Source organism: Schistocerca americana, chromosome 4 (assembly GCF_021461395.2).
Source record: "Schistocerca americana isolate TAMUIC-IGC-003095 chromosome 4, iqSchAmer2.1, whole genome shotgun sequence".
NCBI lineage: Eukaryota > Metazoa > Arthropoda > Insecta > Orthoptera > Acrididae > Schistocerca > Schistocerca americana.
Genome location: NC_060122.1, coordinates 314,523,579 through 314,547,841, shown reverse-complemented (window position 1 = coordinate 314,547,841; position 24,263 = coordinate 314,523,579). Strand labels below are relative to the sequence as shown.

Genomic DNA, 24,263 nt, shown 5'->3' with positions numbered 1-24,263 from the left:
ACTTCCTGGCGTGAGTCGTGCTTGGGTAGCTCAGTTGGTAGTGCATTTGCCCGCGGATGGCAAAGGTCCCGAGTTCGAGTCTCGGTCCGGCACACAGTTTTAATCTGCCAGGAAGTTTGTGACAGTGATGTTTTTGAAAGTTACCGACGGAGATGTGGAGCCATGCCGACTCGTACCTTGGTCAGAGGCGCTAAGGTTCTCGTATGTGTATCCACGGCGCGAACAACTCGATCGATGTGATCCCACAGATCCTCGACTGGATTTATATCAGGCGAGTTTTGTGGCCGGGGAAATAATGTAAACTCGTCCTGGTGCTCTTCGAACGACGTATGTACATTGCGAACTGTGTGAGGCGTTGCATTATCCTGCAGGTAGATGACATCATGCCGAGGAAAAACTGGATGTACAATAAATGCATACTTGCTTTGATCCACTGTGGCTTCGTGAGTGGCGAGACCACCGAGGGAACCCCGCGGAAACATTCCCCATACCATAACGCTCCCTCACGGTTGCTAGGTGTTTGCTTTCAGACGTTTTACATCGTATACGCCAACGGAGCAAAAAATGTGATTGAACTGAAAAGGCCACCTATCGCCGCTCAGTGGACGTCCAGTTGCCATACTGGTCTGCAAGTTCCATACTTCGTCGCCGATGAACCGCAGTCAGCGTGAGTGCATGAAACAGGCGCCTGTTGCGGCGGGCCTTATAAACCAACGTCCGCTGAACGGTCGGTGAGGAGACTGTTAGTAGCCCCCTCGATTTTCCCGGGTGGTCAGTTGCTCAACAGTTGCCTGTCTCCTCGCCTCCGCAAACAACTCCGCAGCATTCGCTCACTCCTACCCTCTGTCCCGCGGTGCACCACAGCTACCTCGGCGCCTGCCTAGGATGGCACCATTTTGCCGTGCACGGTATACACCAAGGCGGCACGCGATCAGTTTTCAGACTTACCCGTTTCGAAAATGCTTCTACCTTTGGCACGGAAGTCAGTGATCATGCCCTTTTGGTCGTCAGATAAATAGCTCCGTTTCCTCATTACGAGAACGACTGCACTTTTTCACCCCCCCCCCCCCCCCCCCCGATACGCTTTCTATACCCTCCACTGCTAGCGCTGCCACCTGGCGTCTGTGACTGGTTATTGTAAGCCGACGTTGAACATAGCGGTGGTCATATTAATGTGACTGGGCCGTGTGAGCCGGCCGAAGTGGCCGTGCGGTTAAAGGCGCTGCAGTCTGGAACCGCAAGACCGCTACGGTCGCAGGTTAGAATCCTGCCTCGGGCATGGATGTTTGTGATGTCCTTAGGTTAGTTAGGTTTAACTAGTTCTAAGTTCTAGGGGACTAATGACCTCAGCAGTTGCGTCCCATAGTGCTCAGAGCCATTTGAACCATTTTTTGGGCCGTGTGAAGCCCTAGAGTGCGTCTCTGAATTCTTTCGATGTTTGTCGTTATGCCTACTTGATAAGGATGGCGGTTGTCGCTGAAACAACCCGTTTTCGGGTGTATCTATATTTTTTCCTTGCAAGTACAACGTGAATCTTAAAAAACCGCTCAAACTAGCCAGTTTGTGAAATATCTGATTTTCTGTCCTTTATTCCTATTACTTTCTGTAATAAACGTAGAAATCGAACAAAGACTGAAAGATTTTCTCTCTCTCAGTTTGAGGATACGCAGAACCAAAATATTAAGTTAAATAGGTAAACAAAAACAAACTCAGTCACTCCACCGTTCGCTGCTGTTCTTTATAAACAAGAAGTGGTTGAATACTACAAAGAATCGCAGATATTCTCCTATTGATTCTAATTTTTTTGAAAATCTGCTAAAAATCGTCATGTAATCGGGTATCGTATATTCCGAAAGCTTGGCGGAGGGTACCTGGTACCGCTACTAGTCATTTCCTTTCCTGTTGCCGGCCGCTGTGGCCGAGTGCTTCTAGGCGCTTCAGTCTGGAACCGCGCGACCGCTACGGTGGCAGGTTCGAATCCTGCCTCGGGCATTGATGTGTGTGATGTCCTTAGGTTAGTTAGGTTTAAGTAGTTCTAAGTTCTAGGGGACTGATGACCTCAGATGTTAAGTCCCATAGTGCTCAGAACCATTTGAAATTTTCATGTTCTACTCACGAATAGAACGACGGAAAAAACTATCATCCATATACCTTCGTATGAGCAATTTCTCGTATATTATCTTCATGGTCCAGATGGGAAATACACTCCTGGAAATTGAAATAAGAACACCGTGAATTCATTGTCCCAGGAAGGGGAAACTTTATTGACACATTCCTGGGGTCAGATACATCACATGATCACACTGACAGAACCACAGGTACATAGACACAGGCAACAGAGCATGCACAATGTCGGCACTAGTACAGTGTATATCCACCTTTCGCAGCAATGCAGGCTGCTATTCTCCCATGGAGACGATCGTAGAGATGCTGGATGTAGTCCTGTGGAACGGCTTGCCATGCCATTTCCACCTGGCGCCTCAGTTGGACCAGCGTATGTGCTGGACGTGCAGACCGCGTGAGACGACGCTTCATCCAGTCCCAAACATGCTCAATGGGGGACAGATTCGGAGATCTTGCTGGCCAGGGTAGTTGACTTACACCTTCTAGAGCACGTTGGGTGGCACGGGATACATGCGGACGTGCATTGTCCTGTTGGAACAGCAAGTTCCCTTGCCGGTCTAGGAATGGTAGAACGATGGGTGCGATGACGGTTTGGATCTACCGTGCACTATTCAGTGTCCCCTCGACGATCACCAGTGGTGTACGGCCAGTGTAGGGGATCGCTCCCCACACCATGATGCCGGGTGTTGGCCCTGTGTGCCTCGGTCGTATGCAGTCCTGATTGTGGCGTTCACCGCACGGCGCCAAACACGCATACGACCATCATTGACACCAAGGCAGAAGCGACTCTCATCGCTGAAGACGACACGTCTCCATTCGTCCCTCCATTCACGCTTGTCGCGACACCACTGGAGGCGGGCTGCACGATGTTGGGGCGTGAGCGGAAGACGGCCTAACGGTGTGCGGGACCGTAGCCCAGCTTCATGGAGACGGTTGCGAATGGTCCTCGCCGATACCCCAGGAGCAACAGTGTCCCTAATTTGCTGGGAAGTGGCGGTGCGGTCCCCTACGGCACTGCGTAGGATCCTACGGTCTTGGCGTGCATCCGTGCGTCGCTGCGGTCCGGTCCCAGGTCGACGGGCACGTGCACCTTCCGCCGACCACTGGCGACAACATCGATGTACTGTGGAGACCTCACGCCCCACGTGTTGAGCAATTCGGCGGTACGTCCACCCGGCCTCCCGCATGCCCACTATACGCCCTCGCTCAAAGTCCGTCAACTGCACATATGGTTCACGTCCACGCTGTCGCGGCATGCTACCAGTGTTAAAGACTGCGATGGAGCTCCGTATGCCACGGCAAACTGGCTGACACTGACGGCGGCGGTGCACAAATGCTGCGCAGCTAGCGCCATTCGACGGCCAACACCGCGGTTCCTGGTGTGTCCGCTGAGCCGTGCGTGTGATCATTGCTTGTACAGCCCTCTCGCAGTGTCCGGAGCAAGTATGTTGGGTCTGACACACCAGAGTCAATGTGTTCTTTTTTCCATTTCCAGGAGTGTATATTTTGGCGGTACTAGACCCATTTTCCCAAAACTTTTTTTCTCGAAAAGAACGTTGTCTTCCTTCCAATAATTCCCATTTGAGTTCCCGATGCAAGTTCGTACTACTTGCGTGTTGCCCGAACCTACCGGTAACAAATCTAGCAGCCCACCTCTGAACTGCTTCGATACCTTCCTTTAATCCAACATGGTGCCCATCAAACGCTCGAGTAGTTCTGAAGAATGGGTTGCATTCGTGTCATATATGCTGTACCCCTTACAGATGAACCACACTTTCCTAAATTTCTCCCAATAAATGGAAGTCAGCCATCACCTTCAAACTACTTGTGTGTGAAGCAGGACACTAGTAATACTGTATCCGAACATTAAAGGTTTGATCTTCCTACTCATCCGCATTAACTTATTTCCACATTTAGGACCAGCTGCCATTCATCACACCAACTGGAAATTTTGTCTAAGTTGTCTTGTCTTCCTACAGTCCCTCAATTACATCTACATGGATACTCTGCAAATCACATTTAAATGCCTGGCAGAGGGTTCATTGAACCACCTTCACAATTATCCATTATTCCAATCTCGTACAGCGCGCGGAAAGAACGAACACCTGTACCTTTTCGTACGAGCTCTGATTTCCCTTATTTTATCATGGTAATCGTTTCTCCCTCTGTAGGTCGGTGTCAACAAAATATTTTCGCATTCAGAGGAGAAAGTTGGTGACTGGAATTTCGTGAGAAGATTCCGTCGCAGCGAAAAACACCTTTCTTTTAATGATAACCAGCCCAAATCCTGTATCATTTCTGTGACACTCTCTCCAATATTTCGCGATAATACAAAACGTGCTGCCCTTCTTTGAACTTTTCCGATGTACTCCGTCAGTTCTATTTGGTAAGGTTCCCACACCGCGCAGCAGTATTCTAAAAGAGGACGGACAAGCGTTGTGTAGGCAGTCTCCTTAGTAGGTCTGTTACATTTTCTAAGTGTCCTGCCAATAAAACACAGTCTTTGGTTAGCCTTCCCCACAACTCGTCGCTAATAGGGTGCCTTAGGGATGCAGCGTTCTCGGAATGCTGTAAACAATTCAAACAAATAACATTAGTAGTTTTATTTCTAGAAAGCAAATTGACAATACATAACTCTGATTACAGCAAATGTCGCTAGCGAGAGGCGACATGAAAGCAGTAAGGTTCTTGCTATACACAAAGTCCTAGTAAGCAATTGATACGGATCACGACAGTCTGATAGCGTAGCACAAATTTCCGTTGCAGACTGGGCCGATCTGAGTCCCGAGGCTGGCAGGAGCGGTGCTCATATTGACTCCTTTCAGATGTCTCTCCTGGTGCGGCGCGGTCAAATTCCGCGCACAATTGGCCGACGTTTCCTCACCGCCTTCTCTGGTCTTCCGTTTGTCTTAGTTCCGCGGCTTGTGGTTACGCCAGAACAGTGTCATTCTGCAATACAGCGGATGTCTGGCTACGACAACGATAAAATTACCCTTTGCACCAGATGGGAGCAAGTCTTGCACGCTGCAGGTACCCCGCACCTTAAGCCACGGCACGCGGCAACAGGTCACCATTGTCTCAGCATTGCTGTACCAATTCTTTTGCCACGTGTTTGCTGCTCGTTTCTGCCGACATTGTTATGAAAAAAGCACTGATCGCTTTCCTCATCTTCTGTAACAACCCAATGTAGATTTTAAGAATAAAACTTACTCTTTTATTTAAAGAAAAGGTTTATTTAAAATCGAAAAATTTTTGCAGTGCTGCTATGACTGACATTTCGTGTTTTTAGTTGGTTGTTAGAAAAATAAAAAAACACTTGTTATAACAGAGACCGAGCAAATACCAGAAAATACAGGTTATTCGGAACTAAAGTACCGGCATACGTTTTAACCGGTCGGTTTTTCCCATCCCTACTACTTAATGAGGACCCCAAACATTGGATGAATAGTCTTTAATTCATTGCACTAGTGTTTGTATATAGTTTTTCTTACCGAAACATCACGTGTTCCCTAGAACCCTGCCAATAAATCTAAGACGTCCATTTACCTTTCTTAATATTCATTTCGCAGAACGTCCCATTTTTACCTGTGTTTGCATGTGTCGGATTTCTTTCTGTACTAGTGTTAAGCCCAAGAAGTCATCGTAGAGGTTTTGGTTAAAGTATTACATTCTTACCTTTAACGTTTTTCTTTTTTTTCTTTTTAGAAAAGATAAGTACTATTAATGACAGAGGACACTAATCAATATACTGTGTATATTGTGGGGTAGTTACGAAAACACCAGGTTTATGAATAAAACTTGCATGAGACTCTAAAAGAACGCCAGATGCAATTTGTAATTCGGTTTCTGCGAAAGTACGCTCAAATTCTCAAGTGAAGACGACGATGGTCTGAGTTTCCTCGTCTTGCCGAAGACGTTCTTCGCAATTTCTTCGGTTCCTTCAGCCGATCGATAAAGAAGAATCTCTGTGTCTCATTACGTGCCACGAGCTGGAGTGGTACGACTTTCATAGGATCGCAGAGCGCCGTGTAGCGAATGCCCCTGGGAAGCCCGTGCGCGGCAAGCCACAGGTTAGCTGGTACAAGACGTCACGCACGCCGGAGCTTCTGCTGTTCTCAGCGAAGCCTTTTCTAAGTTCCGGCGTTTGTTTGTCCTTGGTGTCACTGCCCTGCCGGCTGTAAATGCTGGATGGCCCGTACATTGCCTAGGGAAACTTCAGATTTTCTGGACATGGGAACCCTGACAATCACTGAGAAACCGAGTCAAGTGGCTCGGTAGTTAAATCATTGTATTCGTTAGCAGCTGGGTCCAAATCCCCTTCCGGCCGTGGTGATGTAATTTTTCCAAGACTTGGCTGTATCACTTAGGGTGAAAGCCGGGCGGTTCTCTGAAAAGGACGCGGCCGATTTTCTTCTACTTTCGTGTGCAATTGTGACTTCGAATCTTTACCTTATGAGCGTGTCGAGGGAATTTAACAAGTAATATCCCATTTCTTAAATTTTTGGGGTTCCGTGGCTCAATTTGTAAAAAACGGAACCTTATAGAATTAATTTGCTGTCTGTCCGTCCGTCTTCTTTCCGACTGTTAAAAACGCTTTTCCTCAAGAGTGGGTCGGCGTATCAAATTGAAATTTATGTCACATGTTGAAGTCTACGGTCCTTCGGTGGTGCAACAAATTAAAGTTTCTGCGTCAATGGAATCAAAAGATTAGCCATTTATGTCATATATTTCCATACTCGCCAACTCAGTCGTTAGAACCTATAGGGTACTTTCTGGTGATCCATAATCATGAAATTTAGCAGTCAGCAATCTTTCAAAGTAAAGTAAAAAAATTCGAAATGATTAGTTTTGAAATTATATCACACGAATATATTATTTCTTTTTTATTTGTTATCAGACAGGATATATCCACGGTCAAGCAGTAGCACCTTTGATCAATAATCAGAACGTCCTCAGTCCCGGGTACGAACCATGGCACCGCTTAAGTTCTGAATGAAACTCTTTAGTAATGGCGGCCTAAGACTTTCAGCATAAGAAGTCACCCTCATTCAACCAACGGCCTTATCAAAGAGGGAGGAGGGGCGGACAGAGGTTCAGGGCACTCTCTTGCCTTCGGCTAGGAAACTGCCCGTAAAGACGGAAAAATAAGCAATGATCAACGACACGAGGATGCAGAAAGCAATGGAGAACACTGCATGAAAGACAGGTAATGGGTATCTACAGGACATGGAGCATGTAATTCAAAAAGTATAATCATGATCTCTCCATTGGTAAAAGATTCCTTTGTAGTCCCCCACTCGGATCTCCAGGAGGGGACTGCCAAAGGGGATATGATCTTGAGAGAAATATTGAATAACAAACGAAAGTACAACGCTCTACGACTAGCGGCTTGAAATGCCAGAAGTTTGAACGTGGTAGTGAAGCTAGAAAATCTGAAAATGTTGAGGATCGGTCTAGATATTGTGGGGATCAGTAAAGTGAAATGGAAAGAATGCAAGGGTTTCTGGTCAGATGAGTACAGGGTAATAGCAGCAGCAGCAGCAGCAGCAGCAGCAGCAGCAGTAATGGTATAACGGGAGTAAGATTCGTTACGAATAGAAAGGTAGGGAAGAGAGTGAGTTACTGTGAACAGTTCAGTGGAAGGGTTGTTCTTATCAGAATCGAACAACAAACTAACAACGACAACGTTAGTTCAGGTATACAGCTGACGTGACAAGTTGAAGATGAGAAAATATACAGGGTGTTACAAAAAGGTACGGCCAAACTTTCAGGAAACATTCCTCACACACAAAGAAAGAAAATATGTTATGTGGACATGTGTCCGGAAACGCTTACTTTCCATGTTAGAGCTCATTTTATTACTTCTCTTCAAATCACATTAATCATGGAATGGAAACACACAGCAACAGAACGTACCAGCGTGACTTCAAACACTTTGTTACTGGAAATGTCCTCCGTTAGGGAGGATATATACATCCACCCTCCGCCGCATGGAATCCCTGATGCGCTGATGCAGCCCTGGAGAATGGCGTATTGTATCACAGCCGTCCACAATACGAGCACGAAGAGTCTCTACATTTGGTACCGGTGTTGCGTAGACAAGAGCTTTCAAATGTCCTCATAAATGAAAGTCAAGAGGGTTGAGGTCAGGAGAGCGTGGAGGCCATGGAATTGGTCCGCCTCTACCAATCCATCGGTCACCGAATCTGTTGTTGAGAAGCGTACGAATACTTCGACTGAAATGTGCAGGAGCTCCATCGTGCATGAGCCACATATTGTCATACTTGTAAAGGCACATGTTCTAGCAGTACAGGTAGAGTATCCAGTATGAAATCATAACGTGCTCCATTGAGCGTAGGTGGAAGAACATGGGGCCCAATCAAGACATCACCAACAATGCCTGCCCAAACGTTCACAGAAAATCTGTGTTGATGACGTGGTTGCACAATTACGTGCGGATTCTCGTCAGCCCACACATGTTGATTGTGAAAATTTACAATTTGATCACGTTGGAATGAAGCCTCATCCGTAAAGAGCACATTTGCACTGAAATGAGGATTGACACATTGTTGGATGAACCATTCGCAGAAGTGTACCCGTGGAGGCCAATCAGCTGCTGATAGTGCCTGCACACGCTGTACATGGCACGTAAACAACTGGTTCTCCCGTAGCACTCTCCATACAGTGACGTGGTCAACGTTACCTTGTACAGCAGCAACTTCTCTGACGCTGACATTAGGGTTATCGTCAACTGCACGAAGAATTACCTCGTCCATTGTAGGTGTCCTCGTCGTTCTAGGTCTTCCCCAGTCGCGAGTCATAGGCTGGAATGTTCCGTGCTCCCTAAGACGCCGATCAATTGCTTCGAACGTCTTCCTGTCGGGATACCTTCGTTCTTTAAATCTGTCTCTATAGAAACGTACCGCGCCACGGCTATTGCCCCGTGCTAATCCATAGATCAAATGGGCATCTGCCAACTCCGTATTTGTAAACATTGAACTGACTGCAAAACCACGTTCGTGATGAACACTAACCTGTTGATGCTACGTACTGATGTGCTTGATGCTACTACTGTAGAGCAATGAGTCGCATGTCAACACAAGCACCGAAGTCAACATTACCTTCCATCAATTGGGCCAACTGGCGGTGAATTGAGGAAGTACAGTACATACTGACGAAACTAAAATGAGCTCTAACATAGAAATTAAGCGTTTCCGGACACATATCCACATAACATCTTTCCTTTATTTGTGTGTGAGGAATGTTTCCTGAAAGTTTGGCCGTACCTTTTTGTAACACCCTGTATAAGGATATTGAACGGGCAGTTCAGTTCGTAAAGGCAGATGAAAATCTAATGGTCATGGGGAACTGGAATCCGGTTGTATGAGAAGGAGTAGAAGATTGGGCTATGGGAGAATAGAGGCTTAGCACTAGGAAGGAGAGAGGAGAAAGACTAATTGAGTTTTGCAATAAATTTCAGCTTAATAGCGAATATTCTGTTCAAGAATCACAAGAGGTGGTATACTTGGAAAAGGCCGGGATATATAGTAAGTTTTCAGTTGTATTACATCATGATGAGGCAGAGATTCCGAAATAAGGTACTGTACTGTAAGGCTTACCCAGGAGCAGTTCTAGACCCATATCACAATTCGCTGGTGATGAAGACTAGTCTAAAGTTTAAGAGACTAGTCGGAAGAATCAGTACGCAAAGAAGTGGGATAAGAAACTACTACGGAATGGAGAGATAAGGTTGAAGTTCTCTGAGGCTGTAAAAATGCTGGGATAAAGAATAGTTCAGTAGGCGTTGAGTTGAAGAAGAGCGGACATCTCTAAAAAGGGGACTCACAGAAGTTTGAAAGAAAAACATAGACGCAATGAGAATAACTGCGAAGAAGTTATGGATAACTGAAGAAACACTTCAGTTGATCGATGGAAGGAGGAATACAAAAATGATCAGGGACATTCAGGAATACAGACATACGAGTCATTTAGGTTAGAAAAAAAAATGGGAAGTGCATGGAAGCTAAGACGAAATGTCAGCATGAAACATATGTTGTCGTCGAAAAAGAAATGATTGTCAGCAGGACTGACTCAACATATAGGAAAGTCCAAAAGACTTTCGGTGAAATTAAAAGCGTTGATGGTAACATTAAGAGTGTAATGGGAATACGACTCGCAGAGACGAGAGCGGATAGGCGGAAAGAGTACTACAAAAGCCTCTATGAGGAGGAAGACGTGTCTGATAACGTGATGGAACTAGAAACAGCAGTCAATATATACGAGATAGGGGATCCAAAATTGAAGTCGGAGTTTAAAAGACCTTTGGAGAACTTAAGATCAAATAAGGCAGAAGGGATAAATAAATTCCATTAGTCTTTCTAAATTCACTGGGAGAAGTGGCAACAAAACGATTATTCACGATGTTCTGTGGACTGCATGAGTCTGGCAATATACCATCTGACTTTCGGAAAAACATCACACACACAATTTCGAAGATTGCAAGAGCCGAGTAGTACAAGAAGTATCGCACAATATGCTTGACAGCTTGTGCATCCAAGTTGCCTGCAAGAATAATATACGAAAGAATGGAAAAAAATTGAAGATGCATTAAATGATGATCAGTTTGGCTTTAGGTAAAGTAAACGCACCAAAGAGGCAATTTGATAATGGATGCAAGGATAAAGAAAAATAAAGACGCGTTCATGGGTTCAAATGGTTCAAATGGCTCTGAGCACTATGGGACTCAACTGCTGAGGTCATTAGTCCCCTAGAACTTAGAACTAGTTAAACCTAACTAACCTAAGGACATCACAAACATCCATGCCCGAGGCAGGATTCGAACCTGCGACCGTAGCGGTCTTGCGGTTCCAGACTGCAGCGCCTTTAACCGCACGGCCACTTCGGCCGGCGCGCGTTCATGGGATCTGTCGACATACAGAAAGCGTTGGACAATGTCGTATGGCGCCAGATGTTTGAAATTCTGAGGAAAATAGGAGTAAGCTATAGAGAAAGACGACTGATATATAATGTTTATAAGGACCACGAGAGGATGACAAGACTGGACGATCAAGAACAAAGTGCTCGGAAAAAAGGTTGTAAGACAAGGATGCAGTCCTTCGCACCTACTGTTCAATCTATACACCAAAGAAGCAATGACCGAAATAAAAGGAGGATTAAAGACTGGAATTAAATTTCAGTGTGAAAGGATATCACTGATAAGATTCGCTGATGGCATTGCTACCCTCAGTGAAAGTGAAGAAGAATTACATGATTTTCTGAATGGTATAACAGTCTAATGAGTACAGAACATGAATGGAGAAAAGAACGAAGAAAGATGAAAGTAATGAGAAGCAGCACTAATGAGAACAGCGAGGGACTTACCAGGATATGTGATCTTGAGGTAGATGAAGTTAAGGAATTCTGCTACCTAGGCAGCAAAATAACCCATAACGGAAGGAGCAATGTGGACATAAAATCAGGCTAGCACCGACAAAAGTGGCATTTCAGAACAAGAGAAGTCTATTAGTATCAAACGTAGGTCTTAATTTGAGGAAGAAATTCTGAGAATGTGAGTTTGGAGCACAGCATTATGTAGTAGTGAAACATGGACTGTGGAAAACCCAGAAAAGAAGAGACTCGAAACATTTGGGATGTGTTGTTATAGAAGAATGTTGAAAATTAGGTGGACTAATAAGGTGAGGAATGATGTGGTCTCCGGAGAATCGGCGATGAAAGGAATTATGGAGGACACCGACCAGAACAAGGGTCTGTATGGTAGGATATCTGTTAAGTCATTGGGGATTAACTTCCATAGTATTAGAGGGAGTTGTCGAGCGTAAAAACTATAGAGCAAAATAGATATTGGAATACATCCAGCAAACAACTGAGGTGTGGGTAGGGCAGTGGAGGAGAGACAGAAATTATCTCCCCCACAGCTAAATATTACACGTGGTTTGACAAACTTCTGCGAGAGGATGTAGAAAATTGGAATGTTGGTGAGTCTTGCGTGTAGTCGTTGAAGGTGACTACTTTGAGAAATTGTTACTGTAATACGAGGGGTGTTCAGTAAGAAATGCAATATATTTTTTCTCAGTCAGTTTCTGTTGAAAAAAATGCGGAATTTGTTGTGGGACATCGTGGAAAATTACCGCTTCAGTCGATGAGTGGCAACGCTATACGTACCCATCAAAATGGCGTCTGTGACGGAGGTGCAATTCAAGCAGAGCTGTCACAGAGTTTCTCTTGGCGGTAAATCAGAGCATCGCAGATATTCACAGGCGTCTTCGGAATCACTTCGGAGACCTGGTAGTGAGCAAAAGCATGGTGAGTCGGTGGGCGAGGTGTCTGGCATCATCGCAACAAGGTCGCGCACAACAGTCCTATCTCCCGCGCGTAGGACCGTCGCACACTCCTGCTAAGTTGGAACGTGCGCACACCCTCTTTCGAGGTGGTCACAATGAACCACATCACTGCTCAACTGAAATCACTGGTCAACTGGACGTCTCTGCTGGCAGTGCTAAGACACTCGTCCACCAGTGGTGGTGCTCAGAGGTGTGTGCCCGTAGAGTTCCTCTCCGCCTAACAAAAGACCATAAAGAGCTTCGAGGGACCATCTGTGCGGAGTTGCTTCAGCGTTGAGAGGCTGAGCTTGATAGTTTCTTGTCGAACATCGTCGCAGACGATGAAACATGGATTCATCACTTCGAATAGGGAACAACACGGCAATCCATGGAGTGACGCCACACCACCTCTCCTCCGAAGAAAAAGTTCAGATCTGCACCCTTAACTGGTAAAGTCGTTGCGACAGATTTTCGGTACTCTGAAGGGGTTATTCTGTTTGATGTCCTCCCTCAAGCTGCAACGATCAACTCTGAAGTGTGCTGTACTTTCCTCGGGCAACTGAAAAAAATATGAGAACTTTTAACATTGCAGCGCGTCAGCAATCGTGAATAATTCAGTGATTATAAAGAACCCGCCTCGATTGCAAGTAGAAACCGGATGTTGACCTAGGTTTCGGCGCGGATAACCACGCTTTCTTCGGAACACACTAAAACTACAAACTGCCTAAAGAGGCATGGTCCAACAGGAGTACAGAACGCCCAAAAGGGCAAAAGACTTGCATAAAAAGTAAAATAAACGGTACGTGTGTAACATGTCAATAGCTGTACTTGGCTCAAACGTCAGAGGCGTGCTTCCTCACCCCAGCCAACGTTCGGTGGGCCGCGGGCTCTCAGGTAAACTGAGGTGGCGCCGTCAGCTATGTCAGAAAGTCAGAAAGGAACGCGCATGCGTAAATTGAGAAATCGTCTTCTTCCATGTGATTGGCATAAAATGTGTTACGAACGTGATCCGATGACCGGGTCAAAGGCGCAGGAAGTTAATCCGTGTGTGTATGTATAATGTCCTAGCTCGAGGACAATTTTATAGAACTATAGAACGTGGATAGGCTGAAACTATATGTATGTATAATGTCCTAGCTCGAGGACAATTTTATAGAACTATAGAACGTGGATAGGCTGAAACTATATATGTTGGATAGCAAATTCCACGGATGGTCAAAACGCATGCACGCAGGACAGACAAAATACCATCAGATAGAAGCAATCTAGAAATATGGTGGATGAATAACCCATTTTTCAGTTACTTAGGGTCGGTGATAGTATTTGATGACTACGCTTGGATAAGCGTGTAAAGTTACTACATTAAATTCTAAGCGCTATTGACCAGATAAGGGTCAAATTAGTATGACAGGCTCAATGTAATTGCGTGAAAGGACGTACAACGTCGCCTTCATCGCCCTTAATATCTAATGACCGACAGAGGTCATTTTGAATAGTGCTATCGGATATGTACCAAAATAGTGTAAAAAGAACCTAAAGCGAAACTAATTTCTTAAAAAATTAGGTACTTGAGGTACTGAATAATGAAGCTTAATCAAGTAAGGCCTGTGAACGCACATAGCGTGGAACAGACAAACTAAGGTCAACATCCGATTTCTATTTGCAGTCGAGGCGGATTCTTTATAGTCATTAAACTAAAGAAACTACTTCAGCGTGGTCGTCGCCACAAAAATGGTTCAAATGGCTCTAAGCACTATGGGACTTAACATCTGAGGTCATTAGTCCCCTAGACATAGAACTACCTAAACCTAATTAACCTCAGGACATCACACACATCCATGCCCGAGGCAGGATTCGAATCTGCGACCGTAACAGCAGCGCGGTTCCGGACTGAAGTGCCTAGAACCGCTCGGCCACGGCGGCCGGCGCCACAAAAATACAACCGAACTTCTCTTTCTTCAGGACAACGTAAGGCCTCACACAAGTTTGCGCATCCGAGAGGACCTCACAGAACTTCATTGGACTGTTTTTTCTCATCCATCCCTACAGCCCGGATCTAGTTTTTTCAGCTTCCCATCCGTTTGGCCCAATGAAGGGTGCACTCCACTGGGATCAGAAGCCGCGCGGGATTAGCCAAGCAGTCTAAGGCGTGTGTGTGTGTGTGTGTGTGTGTGTGTGTGTGTGTGTGTGTGTGTGTGTGTGTGTGTGTGTGTGTGTCCTTAGGATAATTTAGGTTAACTAGTGTGTAAGCTTAGGGACTGATGACCTTAGCAGATAAGTCCCATATGATTTCAAACACATGTAAACATTTTTTTTGGAATCAGGACTTGGATGACGGGGAGATTATTGATGCAGCAAGACGTTGGCTCCGACTCCAACCAGTAGATTGGTACCATGCAGGCATACAGACCCTTCCAGCAAAGTTGCGTAAGGCCGCCGCATTGAACGGAGATTATGTTGTAAGACAGTGTTTTGTAGCCAAAAATGTGAGACGTAGCAGGGTGTAGTGGAATCTCGAATAAAACCAACCTATTTTCAGAAACACAAAGTTGAATTACTTAATGGTTGCTCCTTGTACGTCATTCGAGCCGGCCAGAGTGGCCGAGCGGTTCTAGGCGCTGCAGTCTGGAACCGCGCGACCGCTACGGTCGCAGGTTCGAATCCTGTCTCGGGCGTGGATGAGTATGATGTTCTTAGGTTAGTTATGGAAGTGAAACATGGATGATAAATAGTTTGGACAAGAAGAGAATAGAAGCTTTCGAAATGTGGTGCTACAGAAGAATGCTGAAGATTAGATGGGTAGATCACATAACAAATGAGGAGGTACTGAATAGAATTGGGGAGAAGAGGAGTTTGTGGCACAACTTGACAAGAAGAAGGGACCGGTTGGTAGGACATGTTGTGAGGCATCAGGGGATCACAAATTTAGCATTGGAGGGCAGTGTGGTGGGTAAAAATCGTAGAGGGAGACCAAGAGACGAATACACTAAGCAGATTCAGAAGGATGTAGGTTGCAGTAAGTACTGGGAGATGAAAAAGCTTGCACAGGATGGAGTAGCATGGAGAGCTGCATCAAACCAGTCGCAGGACTGAAGACCACAACAACAGGAGGTTAGTTAGGGTTAAGTAGTTCTAACTTCTAAGGGACTGATGACTTCAGAAGTTAAGTCCTATAGTGCTCAGATCCATTTTTACGTCATTCGAAAATCCTTCCACCTCGAGGGTTCAAGTCGGTTCACCAAAGCGTGTATTAGCGACCGTAGCCACGGATGGGAGCCGCGCCCGCATCTCGTGGTCGTGCGGTAGCGTTCTCGCTTCCCACGCCCGGGTTCCCAGGTTCGATTCCCAGCGGGGTCAGGGATTTTCTCTGCCTCGCGATGGCTGGGTGTTGTGTGCTGTCCTTAGGTTAGTTAGGTTTAAGTAGTTCTAAGTTCTAGGGGACTGATGACGATCGATGTTAAGTCCCATAGTGCTCAGAGCCATTTGAACCATTTGATGGGAGCCGCACGATCGGATGCCCTCCTTTTGTCGCGACCGCGAGGCGAACAGTGCTGAGACACTGAAATAGCGGCGCTTCCGCCCTGCTCTGCGCACGGACGGATGGGCTTGTCCGGGTCCGCGGGCGGAAGCTGTCCTCGGTTAATCCGCCGGCAATTAGTGGGCGTCCCGGCTTCCGGCGCCGGTGACGTCACGCGCGAGGCCGTACGAGCGCGGCAGGCCCGGGGCTTCGCCGCTACTCTACTGCGGGCGGCTCGCGGGACTCGGCACAGTCGGCCGCAAGACGCCAGCAGCGCCGCGCCGCGGGCCGCAGCCGCAGCTGGTGCCGGTGAGTGCTGCTGCTAAGTAGCTGCGGGCGTCCAGTGTCGCTTCCAAACGGACAGTACGAGGCTGGTGCCGTTCCTGTTTCACGTAGACAGCGTGGATCATTAGTGTGCCAGCTTCCTATTTGTCCAACGGTAAAGGCGTCAAAAATACGAGGGGAGTTAAAGAAGTAAAGCAACACATGGTTTTTTTTTTTTTTTTTTTTTTTTCTGAAAGCACGTTCGTTTTATTCAAGATTCCAGTACACTCTTTTGCTTGCAAACACACATATTTTTCCAAAATAATGTCGGTTCAGTGCGACGGCCTTATGTCACCTTACTGGGAGGGCCTGTATGCCCGAATGGTACCACTCTGCTTGTCGACGTCGAAGCCAACGTCTTGCTGCGTCAGTAACCTCCCTGTCCCCCACGTACTGCTTCATTGGTCCAAACTGACGGAAGTCACAAGATGCGAGGACCGGACTGTAGGGCGGATGAGGAAGAACAGTCCAATGATGTTTTGTGAGCTCCTCTTGGACGTGCAAACTTGTGTGAGGCCTTGCGTTGTCATGGAGAAGTTCGTTTGCTTTTTGTGGCGATGAATGCGCTGAAGCTGTGTTTTCAATTTCCTGAGGGTAGCACAGCCGTGTGCTGTCGGTCAGCCCGCGGGAGATCAGACAGGTTTGCGCGACCTTGTTGCCATGATGACAAACGCCTCGGCCAACGGCTCAACGTGCTTTTGTTCACTGCCATATCTGCGCACACACTTTCCAAGCGTCTAAGAGTAGTTTCCTCCGAAACTAACTCCGTGACAGTTCTCTGCTTGGAACGTCATCTTCAGATGGGCTGTGCTGAAGCTAAGGATTTTTTTGGACTGCAAAACAGTGCAAGGGATATTGGAGACGTGATCTTGGGACCGACGACTGATTTAATTATCTGTCTATGCTAGTCCATCCTGTACATTGACTCACTAGTTTTATAATATTTTTGACGATCACACCACGTCCGTTTCAAGCCATTTTTGCAGGTATGACGACGACGACGACGGGGAGCCTGTAACTGCCCCCGTCACACACACACACACACACACACACACACACACACACACACACACACACACACAACTTCTCAGGATTCCTTGATGTCCCAGAACATGTTCTATTATCTGATCGCTTTCATAGTCAAGTTACCTCATGAATTTCTGTTCTCCCAAAATCCAGTATCTCTTCATTAGTCATCCGATTTACCCATTCGTGATCTGCATTCTTCTGTAGCAAAACATTTCAAAAGCTTCTCCTCTCTTCTTTCTGAACTCCTAATCGTCCACATATCACTTCCGTACAAGGCTGCATTTCGGAGACCTTCAGAAAAGAATTTTAACATTTAAACCTATGTTCGATATTAATAAAATTCTATTTTTCAAAAATGCTCTACTTGCTATTACCAGTCAACCTTTTATATCCTGTCTACTATCCAAATAGCAAAACTCGCATAGTATTCTTATTGTCACATTTAGTACTCTAATTCTCTCAGCATCGTCTCATTTAATTTATAGCCCTTTTGTTGTTCATCTTATAACCTCTTTTCATTACACTAACCATTGCCTTCAAACGCTATTCCTATTTCTTTTTGTGTGATGTCCTTAGGTTAGTTAGGTTTAAGTAGTTCTAATTTCTAGGGGAATGATGACCATAGAGGTTAAGTCCCATAGTGCTCAGAGCCATTTTTGAACCTATTTCTTTTCCACCTCTGAGATTATATTACCATGTCATTAGCAGACCCCAAATTTTTTATTTGACATTTAATAATCAGATCCATTGTAATACCTCCTTATAAAGCACACAAGGACCCAGAAATGGTTTGGAACAACTCCCCAACGAGGTAACGTAGTGTGGCTAAGACGCTGAACAAGGAACGTTTCGGGATTCATATCCAGCAACCAGCCATCCCGATTTAGGTTTTCCGTTTTATCCCTCAAATCAGTGAGTTTGCTCGAACAGACCACTTAAAAAGGCACGCCGTTTTTCAGCACGTCCTCGTTGTGAACGAAATAGTGTAATTTTCTATACTTCGAAAGAAGTTACGCAAGTGAATGGTTCATGAAGTGACTTGTTGTGGGCTTTTGTAGCTACAATTCATTTAATTTATAGATGCTGTTCTATTCTCTGAAGAGGAAGCATATCGAATTGGCGCAAAGGCAAACTGCTACTACTCATCTTTCCACTCGTAGGAGAATTGCAACGCTGTCCACTCATTTGGATGGGTTCTAGCTGTTGTAATGTACGTAGACCATGCAAGTGGCCTAGAGCAAAATGTAAATATTGTTCAGCATTATCTTCCAATAGAGCCGTCAGCGACGCAGTAGAGAAAGTGGAAATAGTAACCAATGCAATTATCTTTCAGTCTTGACCTTTAGCTTGTGATTAAGCTAATATCAAGTGTGTGTGATGTGTGGCATCATCCCGTCATCTGAGGGCCACCACACTACTTATATCGTCGACCGAGCTGACGTTTAAAAACTACCGTTTCCGACTTGCAGTTTAATTTTGAAAATAATTATGATTTTCACTGAGTAGTTCATTCCCTTAGTTAGAATGCTAAACTGGAAACTTGTGTGCGAAAGGTACGTAATCAATATGAACTACATTGACTGCAAAGTGACGTAGTTTTTGTTCCGTATTTCATGTACAGTACAGTGTGTTTCAAAACAGCTTCATCTGATTCACAAGACTATATGAAGACAGAAACTTGGGGTATATTTTAATTTACGCATATACTGTAATAATATTGTATATTTTTTATGGGAACCTGACTTGCTCGTATTTGTTTTTTGTCAGTGTTTTGTTTCGTCAGTGTTGTTTTGTTTCGTCAGTGTTGTTTTGTTTCGTCAGTGTTGTTTTGTTTCGTCAGTGTTGTTTTGTTTCGTCAGTGTTGTTTTGTTTCGTCAGCGTTGTTTTGTTTCGCCAGCGTTGTTTTGTTTCGTCAGTGTTGTTTTGTTTCGTCAGTATGATATGCTTCGTTATCGCCAATACGTATGCATCGTTTAACGGTAGAGAGAGAAGTGCTAACTTAAGATTTTTATCGTTTGTTTCGTCAGAGAAAACCAGACCACAATTTCTGTGGATAAAAATTACACAGACCACTAAACTGATCTGACGCGATTTCCAACGATAGCTAAATAAATTCTCCTAAAATAATAATCATAATACAAATAACCAATTTATTCGTGTCACTGAGGGTGGAAGTGTAAGAGATATTACAATGGGACTACAATTTTTGCTTTCTAAAGAACCGTCCGTTTTTACAAAACTATATCTTTCACATGCCTGCACCTATAATGTAAGAGTACTTTTGACTGTTACGTTTAGAATCAGTTTTCGTTTGCCGTTCACGGCAATCACCCAAATGACAGTCAAACTCGTCCCATTATTTTGGAGAATTTCTAGACTCCCGTGCTACGGGCTCCGGGTTATAACAGCTGCATACAGCACTGCCCCGTTTTTCGGGGGGAAATCAGCTGTTATAAATTTTGAGGTAATAATAGTAATAGTGTATACGATTACGTGAGCATAATTGTGCACCACTGGAAATAATGAAACGTTGGCGTAAAGCGGCAGTTTTGAAGAATACATTCGTCGTATTTCTACTTTATTAATTCACATTTTACGTGTTAAAAGTTAGTACAAGTGTTTTATTTGCTCTTTCTGTTCGTCTATACTCTGTTGCTGCTTCTCATAGATTTTCTCCACAGTATTGTTAACTGGGTGCTTGTTAAAAAAATGCTTCCTTAAAATCATTTTTTGGTATACACTCGCACCAAATGATGTAGCCCGCTACGTGAAATATACAACCACAGATTTTTTAAATCGAGGTTAGTGATGACGTAGCTCACTTGCTGTTGTGTTTACACTCGTGTTTAATGTTTGTGTTACTTAAGGTTCATATGGTGTACTTTTACAGTAGCATTGTCTACTATATTTGAATCCAGTTCTGTAAAGCCTTTATACATGCTTTAAAGACATTATGTAATAAAATCCAGATTGCTGCTGTAGTAACTTAGTGATTTCATTGTGGTGGATCCATTTAGTTCTCTAGACACACCTCTGATTTCGCAAGTCACCAGCAGGCTTAGGTGGCACCAGTGTGACGACAAACGGAGGAGTTTTATAGGGACCCTTTCACATTTTATTCACCCCCTAAGAATGTTGCAGCTGCTCTTCCCCCGTTCACAAGCCACATGAGGGCGCGAGGCAAGAAAAAGCATAAACACCCTTTTTCTGCTGGATCGTGTTCAGATTTCCTCGAATGGTTTTGAAGGGTCCCTAGTGGTTCCACTCTGCATACCACAGCAAAAATTGCGGCCACACTTCAATCCAAAGGGATGAGATCTCGTTTAGTAGGATGTAGCCCCTTGGTGTAGTTAGAGAATGGCTGAATCTTCCAAAGCGTTTTCCTTGGTCACCCACAAGAAAGCTGCCCATTTCAGAAAATAAACTCACTGAAACAAGTTACTGCACTGAATTACTTCAATAAGGTGATATATAGAAAGTTGGATTGTATAAGTTCAACACAGAAAGTTGTGGTCATACCCTTTCAAGAGCACACTGGTCGCTTTAAAGTGTTTTAGACCGAGCGGGGTGGCGCAGTGGTTAGACACTGGACTCGCATTCGGGAGGACGACGGTTCAATCCCGCGTCCGGCCATCCTGATTTAGGTTTTCCGTGATTTCCCTAAATCACTCCAGGCAAATGCCGGGATGGTTCCTCTGAAAGGGCACGGCCGACTTCCTTCCCAATCCTTCCCTAATCCGATGAGACCGATGACCACGCTGTCTGGTCTCCTTCCCCAAACCAACCAACCAACCAAAGTGTTTTAGAGGGCACTGAACGAGAACCAGATGCTGATGTGATCGTCCACCACTGACTTACGTAGTGGCAGTGAAACGGACTGTATGTGACAGTCACTTTTGTGGAATCAACACAGTTAGGTCAACATTTCTTTGGACGTGCCCGTGCATGCAGTCTGAATGAAGTTGCCCGATTTGTTGGTGTAGCAGTGCGGACTTTCCAACTTGTCTGCAATAAATGGTGTACCATTCTCAGTCACAAGGCGTAAGAACTTTGCTGTGTGACTGGAGTCGTGTGTCAGGCTATGTCAATGACAATCGGTTTCAAACCCGAGCGGAAATGTTGTTGTTACTGAATGCTGGTCCATCGCAATCACTTTCCGAGCAAACGTTGAAAACTGCTTGCAGCTGACATGCGAGGTGCCGGGGCTAGCAGTGTATTTAACACTAAATTCTTCTAGAATCTACATATGTAAATGATGCTCTAAGCCCCCCCCCCCTTATTCTAACTCCGACTTTTGCACAGGGATTAAAAAAAATACGCGAACTGACTCTAATCAACCCTGCCAGTGGAGTAGAAGAGGGTTTGGCACCTGCAATAATTTAATTTGATAAATAAGTTAAATAAACGAAGGTTTCATTAACATAGTGAGGAATGATAGGGTTGCTCTACCGATTAACAGAATGAAAGTTCTGTCCAAAATAACAATATGATTTATTAAGACTTAACACAAAATAATAAACAAAAACACATGAAACATTTACAATACATCAAATTGGCTCAAATTGGATACTCAAACAAACGCTGTGAATGTGAAGTTGTCCCTAAACTAGATTGTGAGGATTATGATGAAGTGGTATGTGGAGCCAATTCCTTGCAACTCAAATCTTAAGAGAAAACACATAGCCAACCCAAAATTAATTGCTGCTACCCAAGACAGAACAAAGTTAGAAAAAGACGAACAGGCGCGCTCTGCTGAGCTCTGATTATCACCTAGGAAAATCCCTGTCTGCCGGTGCTGCGGACATACCTTACCAATCTGTCTTCTTAACTGCAAGAACACGATTTGGCGTACCGGAGGCGATGACTGGTTGCTTCGACGTCCTCGACCGAAAGGCGAGAGCCGACTACCTAGAGCACCCGTACAGGCCGAACACACAACATTCCCGCCCCCACGACAGTGGCAGTGGTTAAACGTTCCAATCAGCAACTCGAAAACCGGCGGAAAATTCCACTCTATTGCTGGAGCACTACCATTCCACCAATGGAGATTCTTGGCGCCAATTTCTGCGCTGCTTTTGCTACGTCACGGAGCTATGCCCTGAGCAAGCCAATCACAGTTACTATTTTGTGGAAAGCGCGGGAATTTTCCCGCCACAACTGCCTGGGTACACAAGTCATTCCCACGCCTCGCTGGTAGCCCGCCAGAAAGTGTTTTCGCTAAGATTCTGCGAAGTAACGGAACCTCTAGCCCAGCCGCTACTTCAGACCCCTCCGGGCGTGTCTTTTGACAATGTCGGCGTGTGCAAAGCATTCACTCGACTTCCTCACACCCGTCGGCTTAACCCTCTCCAGATCAGCAGTGCCCGCCTGTCACTGGAACACCCGGGTGACGAGAGACACTGCGTGGGAAGTCCGCGTGTGAAGGAATAGCGACTTATCACTGCATGCAATTAGAGAGGAAAATCGTAAGATAGAAATATGAGAGGGGGCTCATGCCACCTCTCAGACATTTGGAGTTGGGTACCTCGCAAGAGGCCATTGCTTACAGTGAGATACGAAGCTGGACTTCAGTGGGCCACATAACACAGAACCTGGACAGTAGCCGATTGGAGGCGTGTAGTGTGGTCCAACGAGTCGTGACTTTGTCTCTTTTCAAAGTATGCAAGGCATCGAATGCACTGATGGCACAATTCGTAGTTTGTGGAGGATGTTCCTGTGACGTTTCGGAGGTGTTTCTCGTACCTCTTGGGCCCACTCATTCCAGTTACCGTAAACGTGAACCAGGAAGTTTATTTCAAAATTCTCGGTGACGGAGCGTTGCTATTTGTTCTGCATCTTCGCGATGAGTTTGCTGTTGTCACTCGAGTCCTCCAATGCGACAACAGCCATGCCCTCAGGGCTGCACGCATGCGTTGCTAATTTGACTTACGGACAGACATCCTTTTGCATGTCAACTGGACCACGACATCACCCGATCCCACAGAAAAGATTGACTTTTTGGAACACTAGCTGAAATTTAGCAACAAACGTCCCCGCAATTTGGTAGTCCTACGGGCCCTAATCAACAAAAGTTGCTTCAGTTAGATATGGCATACCTGAAGGAATATGTGGTCTCTCATCCTCGCCGAACTGAGTCAATTATTAAGCCCAGAGGCGGTGTTACACATAATTGGCGTTATCTGTACATATACTCCGTAAATCACCGAACGGTGCGTGGCGGAATGCACCCTGTGCCACTACTAGCCATTTCCCTTCCTGTAGGGAAAAATATTGTCTAGGAGCCTCCGTAAGAGCCCTAATGTCTCGCATTTTATCTTCGTGGTCGTTACGCGGAATGTTCGTTGGCGGCAGTAGAATCGTTGTGCAGTTGGCCTCAAATGCCGATGCTCTAAATTTGCGCAATAGTGCCTTGCGGAAAGAGCATCGTATTTACTCCAGGGAATCCCATCAGAGTTCACGAAGCATCTCCATAGTACTCTCATGCTGATCGAGCCTACCGGTGACACATGTAGCAGCACTACTCTGTATTGTTTCTATGTCGTCCTTTAATCCGACCTTGTGGGGATATAAAACACTCGAACAGTACTCGAGAAAAGATCGCAGTAGCGTTCTATACGCCATCTCCTTTGTGGATGGGCTACACGTTCCCAAAATTCTGCCAATAAAAAGAAATTGAGCGTTCGACTTCCTTACTACTGCCATTGCGTAGTCGTTCCATTTCGTATCGCTGTGTAACGTTACGCCTAGATATTTAAAGGAAGTGAGTCCGTCAAGCTGCACCCTACTGTTTTCCCTACGCACGTGCAATAACTACCATTTTTCTACATTTATAGCCAGGTGCCACTCATCACACCAACGATATCTCTTGGGGATGAATAATTTCTTGCCCAGTGTGATTATAGTAGATTATAGTGCATGATGGAGGCTTT

General features: G+C 45.3%; 1 protein-coding gene across 1 annotated transcript in view; it reads left to right on the top strand.

Moving 5' to 3' along the window:
- The first annotated feature begins 16,238 nt into the window (after positions 1 to 16,238).
- LOC124612728 (myosin-IIIb-like) overlaps positions 16,239 to 24,263 on the top strand; it is a 261,346-nt gene continuing 253,321 nt past the window's right edge. The window contains 1 exon segment of the mRNA XM_047141099.1: positions 16,239 to 16,290. The gene's annotated coding sequence lies outside the window, so the exon portion shown is untranslated.